Consider the following 16,652-nt stretch of genomic DNA (forward strand, 5'->3'; position numbering starts at 1 on the left):
AGCTTGGCATTGTGTTAGAGGATGTTCAGGCTTTGTGGAAAATCAGGTATGGAGTAAGGGGTCCTTCCCTGAGCCTCAGGTGCCAGGCCAAGGAGGTGGCTTCCTGCTGCACCAGCCAGCCTGGCATGTGGGCTGCCTTGGGGGGGGTCACAGCCAGCCCAGCATGTGGGCTCCCTTAGGGGGGTTAGCAAGCAGACCTGAGAAACAAGCATTCAGCCACACAGCTGGGCTCTCTCTGCCTGGTGCAGCAAGGGCTTCAGCCCCTCACCTGCCCTAACGGATAACCTAGCTTGACTGTAGAACTGATCCAGGCTTTCCACAAAGGGGAAGATGCACAGATCTCCAAAAATGCCTCAGGAACCATCAGACATCAGGGTCTCGACCTCGGCAATGGCTTGCCTGGTGTGTGAAAAGAGAATCCAATCAGGCTTATCAAGACCTAAGCTGACAAGCTGTGTGACTTTGGGCTCATCACTTTTCCTCTCTGGGTGGCTTACTCATCCCTAAAATGAGAGAATTGGTTTGAGCAATCTTTGAGGTGTCTTGTAGATCCAGAGAATCTATAACTCTACTTTCGGAGTGTTTTTCCTTAGAAATAGCAATTTCCTGCACGACTTTCTCAAGCCATACAGATCAGTTACTGTCACCACCAGGCAATCAGAGTTAGTGGGAGACAGGTCCCAGAGTTAGGAAGTTCATCTATTCATTCAGCAATTATGTACTGAGCAGCTACTATATGCCAGACACTATTCTGAATGAAACCAAAAAGGTGAAATCCTTGCCCATGCAGAGCTTACAGTCTCCTAGGGGAGACTGCAACTTAGTAAATAAACAAGTAGAAATATGATATGTCTGGTGAAAAAAGTGCCATGGAGAAACCTGCAGCAGGATAAAGGGACAGAGATCCTTGGAGGGGGCGGGGTGCAGGGAGCAGGGGAGGCTCTTTTGTGTGCAAGTCGGGGAAGAGCTCTCTAATAAGGAAATGTTGGAGCAGAGAAAGGAAAGAGGGGGCAGATTTTTTTTTAAAGATTTTATTTATTTATTCATGAGAGACACAGAGACAGAGGCCGAGACACAGGCAGAGGGAGAAGCTGGCTCCATGTGGGCAGCCCAACGTGGGACTCAATCTCAGGACTCCAGGATAACGCCCTGGGCCAAAGGCAGACGCTCAACCACTGAGCCACCCAGGGGCCCCAAGGGGGCAGATTTATAGAACGAGACTAGATAGGGAATGAGGATAGAAAGGAGAGCCTGGATCACCTTGGCAAGCTGCACCTTAGGCAAGAAGCTTCCCATCTTTAGAAGGCAAAGCAAGTGTTAGATCCAGGTCCAGATTCGCTCTGGAGCAGGACCCTTGTAGGCCATCTTACGGTCCCTTCTCCAGTCTCCCCTCAGCCTGGCTCTGTAGGCAGCCTCCCTGTCGTCTGTTATCAGACTGCCTATCCCTGAACAAGTGGCCCGGCCATGCTCAGCCGTGTTCTCCCATCTGTGTGACAGGAAGTGAATGCCCATTCCCCAAGCACTGAGGAGAGGATCACAGGAGCTACTGCATCTCATGCCCGCGCGGTGCAGGCCCCTGTCTCTAACTTCGGGGAGGGAGGCTCTCCCGGGATTCCCAAGTTCTCAGAAAAGGTGAATCCCTGCCTCTGTGCCTCACTTTCTTCCTATGCCTATAGATTTTCTGCAAAAGAAACACAGGCTCTAGCTTCCACCTGAAGCCCTCCTGGGTCCAGTGGCCATCGCCCTGGGGCTGGGGGACAGGGCAGGGCTCCCCCAAGGAGCCGAGCTGGGCGGAACAACCCAGAAGCTCAGGGCTGGAGGGTGCTTGGACGTGGGCTCAGCTGTGACCACCCCGCAGCTCACTAGAGCTCTGCTGCTGGGGACGGGCTCGGGAGATGCCTGCAGATTTGATGGTACAAGGAGCAGTTTAAAGTTTGATTTTACAAAACAGAATAAATTAAAAATGCATTAGGAATGAGGCCCTTACTTAACTACAGGGTGTGCTAATGGGCTTGGAGCCTGCGCTCCCTCCTCCTCTAAGCTCTTAATGACTGAGCTTTAATGTATTTTATTTCTTGAAAAACAATCCCACAAGCGCTCAGTACAGTCGGAAAAACATTTCTAAAATCATTAGACCACTGCTCGGTAAATATTCATCACAACCGCAGCTCCCACCTGCTTGCAATGAGGCATCGATTTTTTTCCGTTGCCTTGTTTTGCTCTCTCCCGCTTTCCATTTCTCTTCTGTTCCCCTCTCTCCACCTCCTCCCCCCAGATCCTCACAGAGAGCTGAAGCCAGGCTGCTAGGGGCCTCTCCAAGATGATTTTTCAAGGGAAGCAGAAGAGGCTCTGTCAATATTCAGTTGGGTGGGAGCCGTACCCCCTGCTGCAGAGCCTCCAGGTCTGGTCTCAGCCAGAGAAGCGACCCCAACAGCCTGATACCACGTTCCCACCCTGCGGCAGGGGCCTGAGACGCCAGCAGCAGAGCTGCACATCCGCCCAGCAGGGAAAGGCTCAGTGTGTCCATTCGGAGATCTGCCATCCGGGGTGAGTCCTGTTGACACCATCGTGTGACCTTGGGCAAGTCACCTCACTGCTCCACCCCTTAGAGCCATCATCTCTAAAATGATGCCACTGGGCAAACCGTCCTCCAGTTGATGTTCTATGATCTCTTTGGCTAAAGAGCTAGATGTCACACCTTCTCCATCCGCTCACCAGCTGTGTAACCATGGGTGAGCTGCTTAACTTTTTTGAGGTTCATTTATATATATAATATGCATCTGAAAAGCCGGTATTAAAACCTAAACTACATAAAAGGTACAGAGTACCCAGTATAGTGACCAGCATGTGCTGGAGCTCAACAGTGGACTTTTCCTGCCTGCACTGTAAGCATCTTGTCCTCTCGGGGGGCGCCCGGAGCTGGGTCTGATGGCTGCAAAGAGGTGGAGAGCCTAAGTGTCCTCGCGGCAGGGGTGGTCACAGCTTGGGAGGAGCAGGAGGACACAGACCATCCACTGGGTATTTTGCCTGTTGTGGGCCCAGGTCCCCACATCAAGAGTAAATGGGAGTGGTTGTACTGCTCCCGATGGACGTATTAATGCAGAAGAGAGTCTCTCACAGATGACAGCCACCAAGGCTCCCCACCCTTCTTCAACACATGCCTGCCACCCCCATGTTTGAAAGCTGGCATTTTATTTGTACACCTACATTTTATAAAGCCTTTTTAAAAATATGTATTTTGCCATTTGCTCTCCAAAATCTGAGGTGGGCAAGAGTTGTCTTATCCCCAAATGATAGATGGATAAACTGAAATCCTGCAAACTTCACCCCAAGGTCACAATGATAGTACGTGGCAGAGCAAGGCCACATATGCAGACCCACCAATTCCCATCTGAAGGCATTAACCAAATTTCTCTTTGCCCACAGCCCTTCCAGGACACAATTATGACAGGAAGGCAGATCGTCACAAACATCATGCCAAATAGAGTGCATTCTTAAATATTCTTTCCATGTTGAGTAACTATCACTGCTGGAGGATCAAGATTGCTGGTAGCCTCTTGAACCCTGCCAGCTGTCATCAGGAGATGTTATCAATACAAATTCCCAGACTTCAGCTGAGTTCTCAGCTAGGTAAGAAATTCTACAGTGAGAGGCTGTGATGCTATTCTGAATTTTATATTTCTTTCTCTCCATGCTCTATGAACAAAGGTCTAGCATACTATTTCTTTTTTTGAAAAAGTTTGTAGAGAGCTTGTGACATGCCAGGGACTATGGACTTATCACACATTATCTCAATTAATCCCTCAAAAGAACCCCATGAGGTAGGCAACATCATCCCTGTTTTACAGATGCGTGAACAGAATTGATTCTATAGGTCACACAGATAAGAAGACATTTACAACCTTTGCCTTCCTCTACAAAAGTAGAAGGCTAGAATGTTGTCTTTCCTACTTTTTCCCTTGAAATGAGAGAGTCTGGCCCATGAGGTGTAAATCAAAGTTCCTGGGTAAGTCTCCCAGATGCATTTGCTAAAGAGACATGCCCCTCATCTGTTCTTCCTGCCAGAAACATGGACATGAAGGCTGGAGCTGCAGCATCAAGTCTGCAAGCCCAAGAATGAAAACTGCATCAGGAAGATGAAAGGAATCTGAGCCCCATAGGACACTCCTGAGAAGGCTCATCAACCTTGCACTGCCTCCCTCTGGTGCAGAAAAATTCACCCCTATTAACCCGCGATCATTTTGCTTTCTCTTGCTTAGAGCCACATCCAAGTCTAAGTGGTAGGCAGAGGGGGACTGAGATTCAAACTTGAGTCACACGACTATATGCCCAAGTCGTTAACCACTGTGACATCTGCCTTTTATCCCAATCCTGCTTCTTTCCATTGGTATTGGGTAGCTCAGAAGGAGAGATCACCCAAAGCATCAGGGACATATTCCATTCCTCCCACTCTGTCTCTCCCCTGCCACACCTGTGATCAACCTGATACTAACCAGGCTCCAAGAGCTCAGATGCCCTAGGGGACCTTTCCCATGCCCCATGCCCCAGGAAGTATGGGTCACACCTCAGGTGATGTGAATGCTACTTTTAGAGCCTTATATCATCTTGTCCTAGGGACAGGAGAAAGGAGAGAAATTCCAAAACTCAGTTTCCTTCTTCACTTAAACAGTGATTGGAAGATAAAACTCTCCTGGTCTCTATCTAAAAATAAAGCTCTATCTCTATCCAACAATCTGTCCTGCTGGCCCTTTGGAAGATTGGATGATGACCAGACCCAGGATCATTAATCCTTTTTTTGTGCATGCATAGCAACTGCTGCTATTTCCAGAACCTTGGAGGATGCTTATACTTCTCTGACCCTTCAAGGGCCTTGACACAACACAAGGAGATCCTGGTCCTTGTCCTGATGACTTTTGACATAGCCTGTACTTTTTACTCTATTCTTGGAAAAAAAAGGGAGCACCTGGGGCCTGAGCCCAATGTGTGGGCATCCTAAGGATTTGTTTAGTCTGTGTGGGGAGGTTGCCCTCCTCTGCTTTCATGCAGCCACTACTACCACGTGGCAAATTTCAGGGCTGATGCAGCACATCATTGTCAGGGCAGGTAGAAATGAATGAGAACACTGGGAACAGTGCCTGACATTTGTAGGAGCTCGGTACTATTATTGCATCAATGAATGAACTCTGTATGTCTATCAATCTAGCGATGGTACTTATATCCTATGAGGGCAAAATAAGATAATGCTTGAACAGTCCTTAACAAAATACCAGCACACAATATGTGCTTAATTAATTGTTAGCTATAATCCTAAGAAAATTATATGAAATAAGAGCAAAAATGTTCATTACAGTATTGTTTATAATATAAAAATAGAGGCAATGACATTTTTAACAATATTGAAATCCATATGATGGACTGAAACACAGCTCTGAAAAGATGTTGCAAAGTGAGACTGTAATAGGATGGTCCTGATTGAGCCTTGAGAATAGTGCAGTTTACAGCAGAAACAGAGAGCCATTGAAAATAAAACAATTACATTTTGAGAAAAGTAGAACTGATTTGTTGGCTTTTTATCATGGAGATATAAAATAAAGTCACCTTTTTAAGGAGTACAGTGTTTGTGAAGAGTTTATTCTCTGTTTATCTGCCCATGAAAGAAGAAATGGAGAAATGCAACTTTATCATCATCTTTGAGCTGAAAGGGGGCTTCTCACGAGGATGCTTTATAAGTGTTGAGGGCATATACAAGAAGGAGGGTCTGACAGCTGGTTCTTAGGTTCTGCTGTGCTGGGAGGAGAGTGCTGGGGGCAAAGGGAAGTATGATGGTACGGCCAACTGATGAGGGGTCAAGGATGATCTCCCTGAGTGCCCTCCAGACATTTAGGCCCCACGTGGAAGACCATGGGAGGCATATAAGCATGGTAGGTATGCTGAATTTGTAGAAAGGAGTTCCATGGGGACAGGTGCCTCATCAATAAGACTTGTTGAGTCCCCTGTCATCAATATGGACCCAATGACAAAGATCTAGAATAGTGATGTCAACCAACAGGAAGGGGCAGCAATTTCCCACTGGCAGTCACAAAAAGAGGTATTTCTTTTCCCTTTTCTTCCTTGCACATCCCTATATAGGAGGGGCCAGGGTAGGGAAGAGAGAGGGGATGCAAGAGAAACAGCCAAACCCTCTGCCCCGTCTTGTCCTTTCCAGTACAAACTGCAAGTCTAGCCAGTCCCTGGACTTGCGGATAGGAGATCTGTTGTTTTGTTTTGTTTTTTTTTGTATATTTTTTTATTGGAGTTGGATTTGCCAACATCCAGTATAACCCCCAGTGCTCATCCTGTCATGTGCCCCCCTCAGTGCCCATCAACCAGTCACCCCATCCCCCCATTCACCTCCCCTTCCACTACCCCTTGCTCATTACCCAGAGTTAGGAGTCTCTCATGCTCTGTCCCTCTCTGATTTTTCCCACTCAGGGATAGGAGATCTGAAGAGAGATTTGAATCAGTCAAATATGAGATTGAAATTTTTTAAATGAGGAATAGTAGGCTTAATGACCAAAATGAAACTGTTTTAATAATTGGATATGACTGAAAGTTATAGAATCAGATTGAGCTGTTGTCAAGGGAGTCTTCTCTCCAGTGGGAGGAGGAAATTTGACATAGCACGGTAGCAACAATGATTGGAAAAATAAAAATATTCTGCTCATACCTTGAAGAATTTGAGACTTTCTAATCAAACTAGCTGCATTCATGATAATATGTAAAGTGCAAAAATCAGGTCATTAAAACTGTATGTGATATGCTCCCTTTTCGTAAAAAATACAAAGGGCTTGGTAGGAAGTACACCATAATATTTTGGGTAGATGGAATGATGAGTAATTTTAATTTTCTTCTTTATGCCTTTCTTCATTTCCAAAATTTCCTTAGTGGGCATATATCACTTATGTTGCTTATATAAACAGGAAAAAAATACTCAATAAATGTTGCTGTGAGTGTCTTTTCCTCAGTTCCCTGCTTTGGGCACAAGCTCCCTATCATCCTTGGCTTTCCTAGTGCCAGAGTCCCTTTTAGGGACAGAGAGATAAGTAATATTTAGGAGTGAAGTAGTTTCGGTTTAACCAAGATTCTACTTCTGATGTTTGGTGAAACCTTTATCCTAGGGATGCTGACTCACAACATCCCAGGGGCTGGACCCAGAGCTCTTTTCAATATAGTCTGAAAATTTAAAGGAGCCATGTTCTCAGGGGCAACTGATTACTGCGGTAAGTGCAATTGGCTTTTCTAGGACCAGAGCAGCAGAATGGCAAGCATTTGTGGTATATCATGAGCAACCTGATGGGATTTTATCCATGTAAATAATCCATATGGTGTCAGCTCCAATTTTTCATCCTTTGCTATACAGGTTCCTTTGCATGGAACAAGGTTAGAGATATAGGACTTTCCTAAGACATAGTTGTTTTCCTGAAGATGAAGCTTGAGTGAAATAGCCTACACAAAGCCACTGCCCAAACGCGCCTGAATCGCAGGCATCCAGAGATGCTTGGGTACTGTTAAAGAGCAAGAGCACCCAACTGCACTAACTTCCATAAGGGGACAGACGAGTTGTGGTCATCAGGGTTTGGGAGAAGGCAATAACATGATGCTTTTTTTGCTACCTTTGTGTCCCAGTATTTATGCTATATTATATCCATTTTCTGTTGACAAAGCACTAAGAAGGAAAACTAGCAGGATGCCAGAGAGAAAAATCTTCAAAAGTTTTGGCCACTGCTGGGCTGTCACCCCAGAGGAGGACCTGAGTGCCCTGTCCTAGTTCTGGAAGATTTAAGAGGTTAGAACAAGGGCAGTGGTCACAGAGCCTGAGTCTTCATGGTTTACACCGGGGTATGGTGACCCCAGTGACCTCCATTTGCCCCACTACAGGTAGAAGCCACAGATACATGCAAAATCAGGGATAAACATAGAAGAGTGCTTATGTGCTAAGAAAGGTTCAGTCTCCAAAGCCATCTCTCTCCTGCTTCTTTAAGTGCAACACTTCTAACAGAGATCAAAGCTTTTATTATAATTAAAAGTCTTTGTGTGACCATGCCTTCTAGAGAGTAAACAGAGTCCCTTATGTTTATACTAAGGTGTGAATGACCACATGAAATTTCAGATTCTATACCGAAAGTGAGTTTTTACAGCAGGTGAAGGGTAGAGATCAGGAGGTGTCATGCCTGAAGGAGAAAAGAGTCTAGCTGCCAAAAAAGAAAAGAAAAGAAGAAAGAAAGAAAGAAAGAAAGAAAGAAAGAAAGAAAGAAAGAAAGAAAGGAGAAGGAGAAGAAGAAAGAAAGAAAGAAAGAAAGAAAGAAAGAAAGAAAGAAAGAAAAAAGAAAGAAAGAAAGAAAGAAAGAAAGGAAGGAGAAGGAGAAGAAAGAAAGAAAGAAAGAAAGAAAGAAAGAAAGAAAGAAAGAAGGAAGGAAGAAGAAAAGAAAGAAAAAAGAAAGAGAAACAAAGGGCAGTAAAGTCAAACTAACTTCACCCTTGCTTGGAATTGGTACAGTTAGTTTTCAGGAGGATTCAGAACCCCCCTTACTTTTGGGGAAGGAAATCAATATAAATTGAGACATCCTCTGGTTGTGCTTAATTCATTGCTCAGTATTTGCAGACTTGATCTCTGGATAGGGCCTACACTGGGAATGGGAAGTGTGTCAAGGCCAAGGATCAGCTGCAGTGTGTGGTGGGATACTTTCTATTATCCATCCATGAAGTGTCTGATTGTGCCAACTGGGTTTTGGGGAGCATGTTTAACCAGGGTTAGTTTTTAACTAAGCCCTACAGGAGATCAGGGAGGAGTCAGGAGATGCATCCACCTACACAGTAATTGCCAAACCAGCTTCTACTTGGAAGCCTTCTGTGCTTTCCTTTTGAAGCACTTTTCCATTATTGGAAATATCTTCGTAATGCCACCTCCAAGAATTATCCATATTCTTTGACCACAGGATTTGGCTTTGTCATATGTGTGGGCTACTAGCCAGAGCTTGGGCTGCTTTTGTTGTACAGAGATTTCCCACAGTGATGCTGGGTCAAAACGTTGTAATATGGGATCCCTGGGTGGCTCAGCAGTTTGGCACGTGCCTTTGGCCCAGGGTATGATCCTGGGGTCCTGGGATCGAGTCCCACATTGGGCTCCCTACATGGAGCCTGCTTCTCCCTCTGCCGTGTCTCTGCCTCTCTCTCTCTCTCTCTCTCTCTCTGTGTGTGTGTGTGTGTGTGTGTCTCATGAATAAATAAATCAAATATTTTTTTAAAAAGTTGTAATGTGATTTCACCCATCAGCTCCTGTTAGCCTCAAAACAATCGATTTCATTTTCTTTCTTGTTTCTCCCTCCACTTCCACTACTTGTCTTGTTAATGTCCTTCCCCCTTTTCCACCTCTTTAGGAAGAAGACCTGCCCTTCCTCCTGCCTAAGGCCATAACTTTTGTGCTCTGGGTCTTATGCTAACCCACATTCTCTTGCTGTCTTGGGGACCCGGAAACTTGTTCCTTCAGCTAGCTCCTCTTTCTCGTATTTTCCTCTTATCTTTTCAGAATGGCTCCTTCCTGTGGTTGCACAAACATGACATGTTCAAGTCTCTCATATCTTAAATAATAACTCCCTTTGATTCAATGTTTCCCCCATCTCCGTCTCTCTTCACAATTATGGTTTTTAAAAAGTAGAGTTCAATTGTTACCTCCATGTTCTCATCTTTCAGTTGGGCTTTCACCCACCTGTCCTCTCCTGAGACTGATTCTTCCACTGATAGATTCTTACATTGTATAAATCCAGGGGACTCTTTCCAGTCCATAATTTGCTTGACCTCTCTACAGCCAACTCTGAGGACCCTACCTTTTCTTGGAATATGCCTGGACTTTCCTGACCCCACTCTATCTATATCATCCTCTAATATTTAGGACATCTCTTTCTGATCTCTCCCATGGGCCTCTCTTTCTCTACCTTTCTCAGCGACCCTTTGAATGCTAATATTCCCCAGGTGCTGTCCTGAGCTCTGTCTTTGACTCCACATAGTCTCCTTGGGGGATCTCATCCTCTACTCCGGCTTTAGCTACACTATGTGACGATTCCCCCATCTGTATCTCCTCTCCAAACCATCCCCTTGGTTCCAATCCTATATGTTCTTATTGGCTATTTCAGTTTACATATATCTAAATTTAACTAATTTAGATAGGAGTTTCAAATTTAATATGTCCCAAACTGAACTTATATTTTTCTTCTAGAGCCTACACATGTAAATTTAGGTTCTTTTAAAGAATCTTTTGCTGTCTTTTTTAACCTTTAGGAAAAAGTCAAGCTATTTAGTGGTCTACAAGGTTCTTTGTGGGATTATAGTTAGCTCCTATGTAGACCACATCCGCTTCTTACCTATCCTGAAGCATTTCCACTGAACTTTTCCCCAGCAAGATAAGACTCCTCATAATCCTGTAACCATATCATGCTGTTATATAGCTTTGCAGTTCTGTGTCTTCTGCCTGGAATTTCCTCTAATTTTTCTTTTCTGTTTTCAAATCTTACTGAGAACCCCATCCTCTATGGACTCCACCTAGAGATGAGTCTTTGCTCTGGTTCTAGACCTTGTACATACTTGGACTATTTTATGTATGTCCTGGGATCCTACCTTTTTTTACATATCTGTCTTCCCTACTGAGAATATGAGCTCTTTATGGATCTCATTTGGTGTCTTATTTGCTTTTATGTTTTCTGAGCTTTTGATTGCCTGGCTCAGTAAATGCTTTTGGACTAAACTGATATTTTTTCCTCATGGATTGAGGATCAAGAGAACTCATATCTGTGAGTGTTCCTCATGGATGATGACTAATTCTCAAATGTTACTGTGAAAGGAAAATAAGTAAGTTTTTTTCTTCTATCCTTCTTCTTTCTTTCCCATCCTGGTTTCTCCTCAACTTGTAGACAATTCATTGACGCTCCTCAAAGGTGCCAAAAATGTAGAAAGACTCTTGTACAAATGTAGAGGAATGAGTAGTACTCAGCAAGGATGCACACTTGTTAAAGATTTACTCAAAACTGAGCATGTTTGGAAAATCCATACAACATTTGCTTTATTATGGGACAACAGCTCAAAGAGGAAGGCTCTCACTCATTCTAATCAGTGTCAGGATCAGCAATGTCCATGGAGAGGCAAGTGGATGTTCCTGATTCTAAACTTTTCTGATGAAGGGGCAGGGGTTCTGGATTTAGTTAATGAATAGAAAGGAGTTTGGAGAAGCATTTTCTTTCTTTCTAACACATTGAAAAATCGATCTGTTAGTAAGGTTAAGAAAAATAATGTGAATGAGAGCTGGAAGAAAGGCCAGGTATTGGTATCCCCATCCAGAGCTTCTTCCCCTGTGGTCCAGGATTGCGGCAGAAAGGTCAGGCTTGCCCTGGGAAGAAAAGATACATTTTTAAATTGAGGCAGAAACCCAAGACAGTCATGCTTGTGGACCAAGTGGGCTTTTGCCTGAATGAGAAGAAAATCAGGAAATATCTGTACATGGGCAAACCTGCCCTTGGCTTGGGTAGGAGGTAGCAGCAGAGACTCAAATTCTTAATGGCTCTGAGTACTTCTCTCTGCCAGGGACCACCAGACCTATGCTGCTCCAACTTCTCCAAATGCCAAATAGCATACTAACAACTTCACCAAAGGAACTTTCAGCTCTTCAAACCCAACGTGTCCCAACTGATCTCCTTATCAGTCTTCTCCTTCGCCCCATCTACCAAAATCCACATTTCCCCCTACTTTCTTATTTCTGTTATTGTCCTAAATTCATTTTTACTTCTTCCATTTTTTCATCTAGTCAGATATAAAATCTCATTTAATCCACCAATGAAATATCTCTCACGTTCATCCTTTCCTGTCCATTCCTACTGCCATAACCTTTTCTTCTGTTTCTACAAAGGCCTGTTGGTCTCTATAACAGCTATGTAGCACCTCAACTCTTATACATGGCTATCAGAGTTAATTGTTATTAATTTCCCTCTCCACTTTAAAAACCTACAAAGGCTCCCGATTGCATGCACTATTTAAACTCAACTCTTTATTCTCTGAAAGCTATGATATTTTTTAAATATACTCTCTAATATGTAAGATTCTTTCCATTTTGACCACAATTTAATTTCCGGTCTCATTTCTCATGTTTACTTCACACAGATTCCTTTATCCAATCCCAAATATTCCTGATGCATTGCTATTTTTATATTGCCCCTTAGCCTTGAAACCTTGTCTGCAAAATGAGCATATCCCTCAACGTCAAATTCAAATGCCAAATGGCATTTGAATAACAGGCCTTCCTTCCCTGTTATCAGCTAAGTGATCTCTCCCATCTTAGGACCCTGAATCACTTGATGTTTCTATTGAGACACTGACCACTCACTTCTTTGTACAGCAATTATTTATGTACATATGCTATCAACCCAATACTAGTCTGCAAGTACGTCTAGGACAAAGACTGCACCTTATTATCTTAGCCTCCCACGACCCTAATGCAGTGCCCTGCTCAGCAAAATGACACAGTGAATGAGGTGACAGAAAAATAGACTCCTGGGACCTTAAGGAGAATATTCCACCTTGGATCAAGATTCTCTATGTGAGAACTCCAGTGTCATCTACATAGAAATTTTCAGTGTATTCCACCCCGACTCTCACCCCAAGGAGAGCCGTAAATGAAATTGAATCAGGAGATGTGAAGAATTGGGTAAGACAAGGGTATCTTCCTGGGATAAATAAGACTGAAGAATGATTTTGAAAGGAAAGTAAGGTGGGATTTCAATTGGGGTAGAGGAGGAAGGGATTCAAGGATAGAGATGGCAGGTGAGCAAATATAGAATGGCAGAGGGAGTAGTATGGTTGTGACTGTACAGGGAGTTGCTCTGGTCTGGAGGAAACTGCAATGGGAGTGAGGAGAACTGAGGATTTTGATGGGAGAGAAGAGAGGGTTGTACAGGGTCTGCTGTTCAGTTTAACCTCAGGTGCCCACTTGCTCAGAGAAGTTTAATGCATGGTTAGGAGTATGAGAGAGACCAGATTATAATCCTAACTCTACCATTTCCTAGTTTAAGTGGCACTGGGAGAGTAACTTAATCTCTTGGTGTCTCAGCTTCTTTATCTTAAATATAGAAAAATAATAGTACCTACTTCACAGGGCAATTATAGGATTAAATGAATGAAGCACTTGGAACGGTACCTGAGCTATATTATTTTATTATTCCAGGGGAAATCCCAAGAATAGGGTCCAACACTTGACATCATAAAATTCATCAATATAGAGCGATCTTAGAACTCAAGAGACCTACACTAGAAAAGACCTCATCATGCTCTTATTTCAAAGATATATAAAATAGTACCAGACCTGGGGGAGTGGCAAGTCAGAAATGACCTGCGGATGAGACAAAGAGCTCTTGAGGCTCCAAAGTTGAGTGTGAAGATACACACTGCATCCCGAGCTAAGCAGGACTCTCAGGGGAAGCACCTGGCCTCAGGCTTGAGCAGACACCGCCAGTTCCAGTGGGGACAGGACAGGACAGAGAGTGAGGGTTAGTCCAGAGCAAAGGAAGTGGTGCAGAGGTGCCCTCCTCATCCGCATTGCTGAGTGCCAGGGAGCGCTCAGCCTGAGACTCATTAGCAAAAGGAAGCCAACTTCAGAGCCGCCACATCCTTGTGCCATCTCAGAAATGCTCTCAGAAAGTCAGTAAACAGGTATTTGGGGAGGCTTTTCTAAAATCCCTTTGAACACATTCTTAGCCAAGAATATAAGTTAAGAGAAAGAAGCTGCCAACTTGTGAGAGGGGCTGAGTATTACAAAGAGAGCATTACAATCCCTCTCTGGGAAAGACGACTGGCACAGCAAAGAAACTTAATGAGACTCCATATCCTACCTCCTCTGCTGCTCCTTTGCAGGGATTGGAAGGCAAATCTCCGAAGTGGGGGAGGCTATATAATGCGGGGGGGGGGGGGGGGGGGCAGCAAGGTGGTTTGCAGCAAGTGTTTGTTAAGTTTTCCTTGGGCTTAAAAAGCCAGCAGGGGCCTTCCTTTACAAAACAAGAAAGAAGGGAAAACAAAGCCTGTGTTAGGATCTTGCAAAATTTCCCTTTTCATTAATTCTTTAGAAACTAACAGAAAAAAAAAAGAAAAAGAAACTAACAGAAAGGAGCCCCAGTGCTGACAGGGTGCCTCAATTCTCCTAGGTGTCCCTGAAAGGGTCAAACTAGACCATCTGCAAGGCACAGCTCTCTGGGCAGAAGGAAACACCAACCAAGCTGGAGAGACAGAATCTCTACCCCCAGCATAGCTAAAAAAGAGCTGTCCCTTTCTACTCACCAAGGAACGGAAGTGTGATAGAAGTTCTTTAGGTGATTTGAGGGTGGAGAGGGGTGGGAATTAACTTTATTCAAGAGCTTCCCATGTGTCAAATACTGAGCTCGGTATAATGCATAAATGATCTGTTATGTTAAGAAGGGTAAGATGAGATTCTAACCTTAGCAAAATTGATACAGATTAATTGGGGAAGGAAGGGATGGAGGCAGGGGAGGGATAGAGAGAAAGAAAGAAAAGTCTTATAGTCAAACAGAATTCAAATCCCAGGTCTGTCCATAGCTGACAAACCAGGACTTCATTTTCTTCCCCTATAAAACAAGAAACAAGATTGTCTTCAGGTGGATGAGAATACTCTGTGAAGTTCCTAGCTCAGAGCCTGGCACATGGCAGGTGCTCAATTACTATTTGTTCATTTATTAATTTGTCTAAAAGCTAAGAGTTGTGGTGTGGAAAGGGAATGGGATACAAGATCTGCAGACTTGAATTCAAGTTTGATCTTGCCACTTACTGAGTAAACGACATAGCACAAAATCATTCAGCCTCTCTGGGTTTTAAATGTCTTCTTGTAACTGATAAAAAACAACCTACTGAGTAGGATGAAATGACATACTATCTGTAAAACACTTTGCACCCTGCCCTACCCTTCAAAAACTCTTTAAAAAGCAGTGATTAGTATCAGCTACTTGGTGAAAGGGCTTTAGGGATTGAAGATAGGAAGGTATGTCGAGAGAGGTTAGTCAGCATCCTGGTCATTTAAATAGTTGCAAGTATAGATTCCAAATATTGTAATGTGATCTTGCATGCTGTACCTGTATGCAAATATTTAACCTGTAACTATCATGTGGGTTACAGGAGTAAAAGCCCATTATCTGATGGAGATTTCATACAAGTGGAGGGGACCAGTGAGTGGGCAAAATGGAATCTGCTGGGCATCTACACAGGATGTAGCTCCCAAAACAGGAGAAGAAAGTGGGGGCTTTGGAAAATGTTTCTACTCATGGTACTGTGCAATCCAACTTGGAAAACACCATTCAAATATCACTTGCTGCAAAGAGAAGTGTGTTGCAACATAGATCATATACCAAATCATCTTGCTAGAGAAAGACAGTTAAATAGCCTCATTCTACTGCATGGTGCTGTCACAAGGGGAACGCTAAGGGGATGAAGGAGGAAGGAGAAAGTAGAAGACAGCAGCCTCCCCTGCTCCATCCACAGAGACCTGTCCTGGGGGGTACTATCTCCCTGACTCGTGTCCTCTTTCCTTCCCTGCACTCAGCAAGCTGGGAAGTTTGGATGATTCAAGCCTCTGTGGACTCATTTTTCAACTCCAATGACAGTTTGAGTTTACTAAGAAGGTTGCTGCTTCTCCTTGACCAGGTCTTGGGGAAGGTTGAAGTTGATTAATGCTCATGAGGCCAGGAAGAAGAGGGAGGAGTCTGTGGTTTGGCCACCTGCAAAGAGAAGAAAAAGAGATCAGCCAGGTATCCAAAAGGTGGTGAGGGAGGGGCACAAAGTCAGCAACCCCCTGTAGACCACCCTGTTTGGAGGTCACATAAACAGTCATCTCAGGGCTTCCTTGGTTTGTAGGCACTGAGCTAAAGTTCATTGTGTTTGCTATCAGTTCTTACGATTGGGACAGTCTTGTGCTTTTGGAAATCAGTGTGTGAAACAATGGCTGGTTGCCAATTTACCTTCTGATGCTTATTTGAGTTGCATAAGTGGAGTTCCAGGAGGAGCTGACTTGAAAAAAAATGAATGGTATTCTATCCCCCAAAGAATAGCCACTGAGGGACAGATTGAAAGCTGATTACCTTCAGCTCAGTATGAGGAAATCTGGAATTCATGCCTCCATGCCCCTATTTGCCAGGTGTGCTGGGTTCAGAGAAGTGGGCAGCCCCACCTGAGCCTTGTTTTCTGCATCTATAAGATGAAAAAAATTCTCATCGCAAGGAAAAATGTGTTTTCCTTTTCTTTGCTTTTTCATTTTATTGTATCCATATGAGCTGATGGATGCTAACTAAACTTATTGCAATCATTTCACAATATTTAAGTCAAACCATTTATGCTGTACACCTTACACCTATACAGTGATGTATGTCAATTATATACAGTACAACTGGAAAAATGAGGAAAAGAACACCAGTCATTTAGTTGACATTAACAGATATTTACTGATCAATAAAACCCAGTACCAGAAATCATGTTAGGTAACATGATATTCTGAGATGAGTAAAGACATGGTCTCTGCCTTCAAGGATCTGATAGTCTAGTCTGCCTACTTGTATCAGACACTCATAGGCACCACG

The 16,652-nt window shown here is 43.8% G+C and overlaps 1 long non-coding RNA gene across 2 annotated transcripts; it reads right to left on the minus strand.

Moving 5' to 3' along the window:
- Positions 1 to 11,066: 11,066 nt before the first annotated feature.
- Positions 11,067 to 16,268, minus strand: LOC144324578 (uncharacterized). 2 transcript variants are annotated; one of them, XR_013390024.1, is made up of 3 exons: positions 16,158 to 16,268; positions 15,566 to 15,797; positions 11,067 to 11,416 (listed from the first exon to the last, which is right to left on the minus strand). It is a non-coding gene; the product is annotated as an uncharacterized LOC144324578 (long non-coding RNA). The 2 variants fall into 2 exon arrangements; XR_013390023.1 differs by having other exon boundaries at positions 13,908 to 15,797.
- Between the last annotated feature and the right edge of the window lie 384 nt (positions 16,269 to 16,652).

Source organism: Canis aureus, chromosome 12 (genome assembly GCF_053574225.1).
Source record: "Canis aureus isolate CA01 chromosome 12, VMU_Caureus_v.1.0, whole genome shotgun sequence".
NCBI lineage: Eukaryota > Metazoa > Chordata > Mammalia > Carnivora > Canidae > Canis > Canis aureus.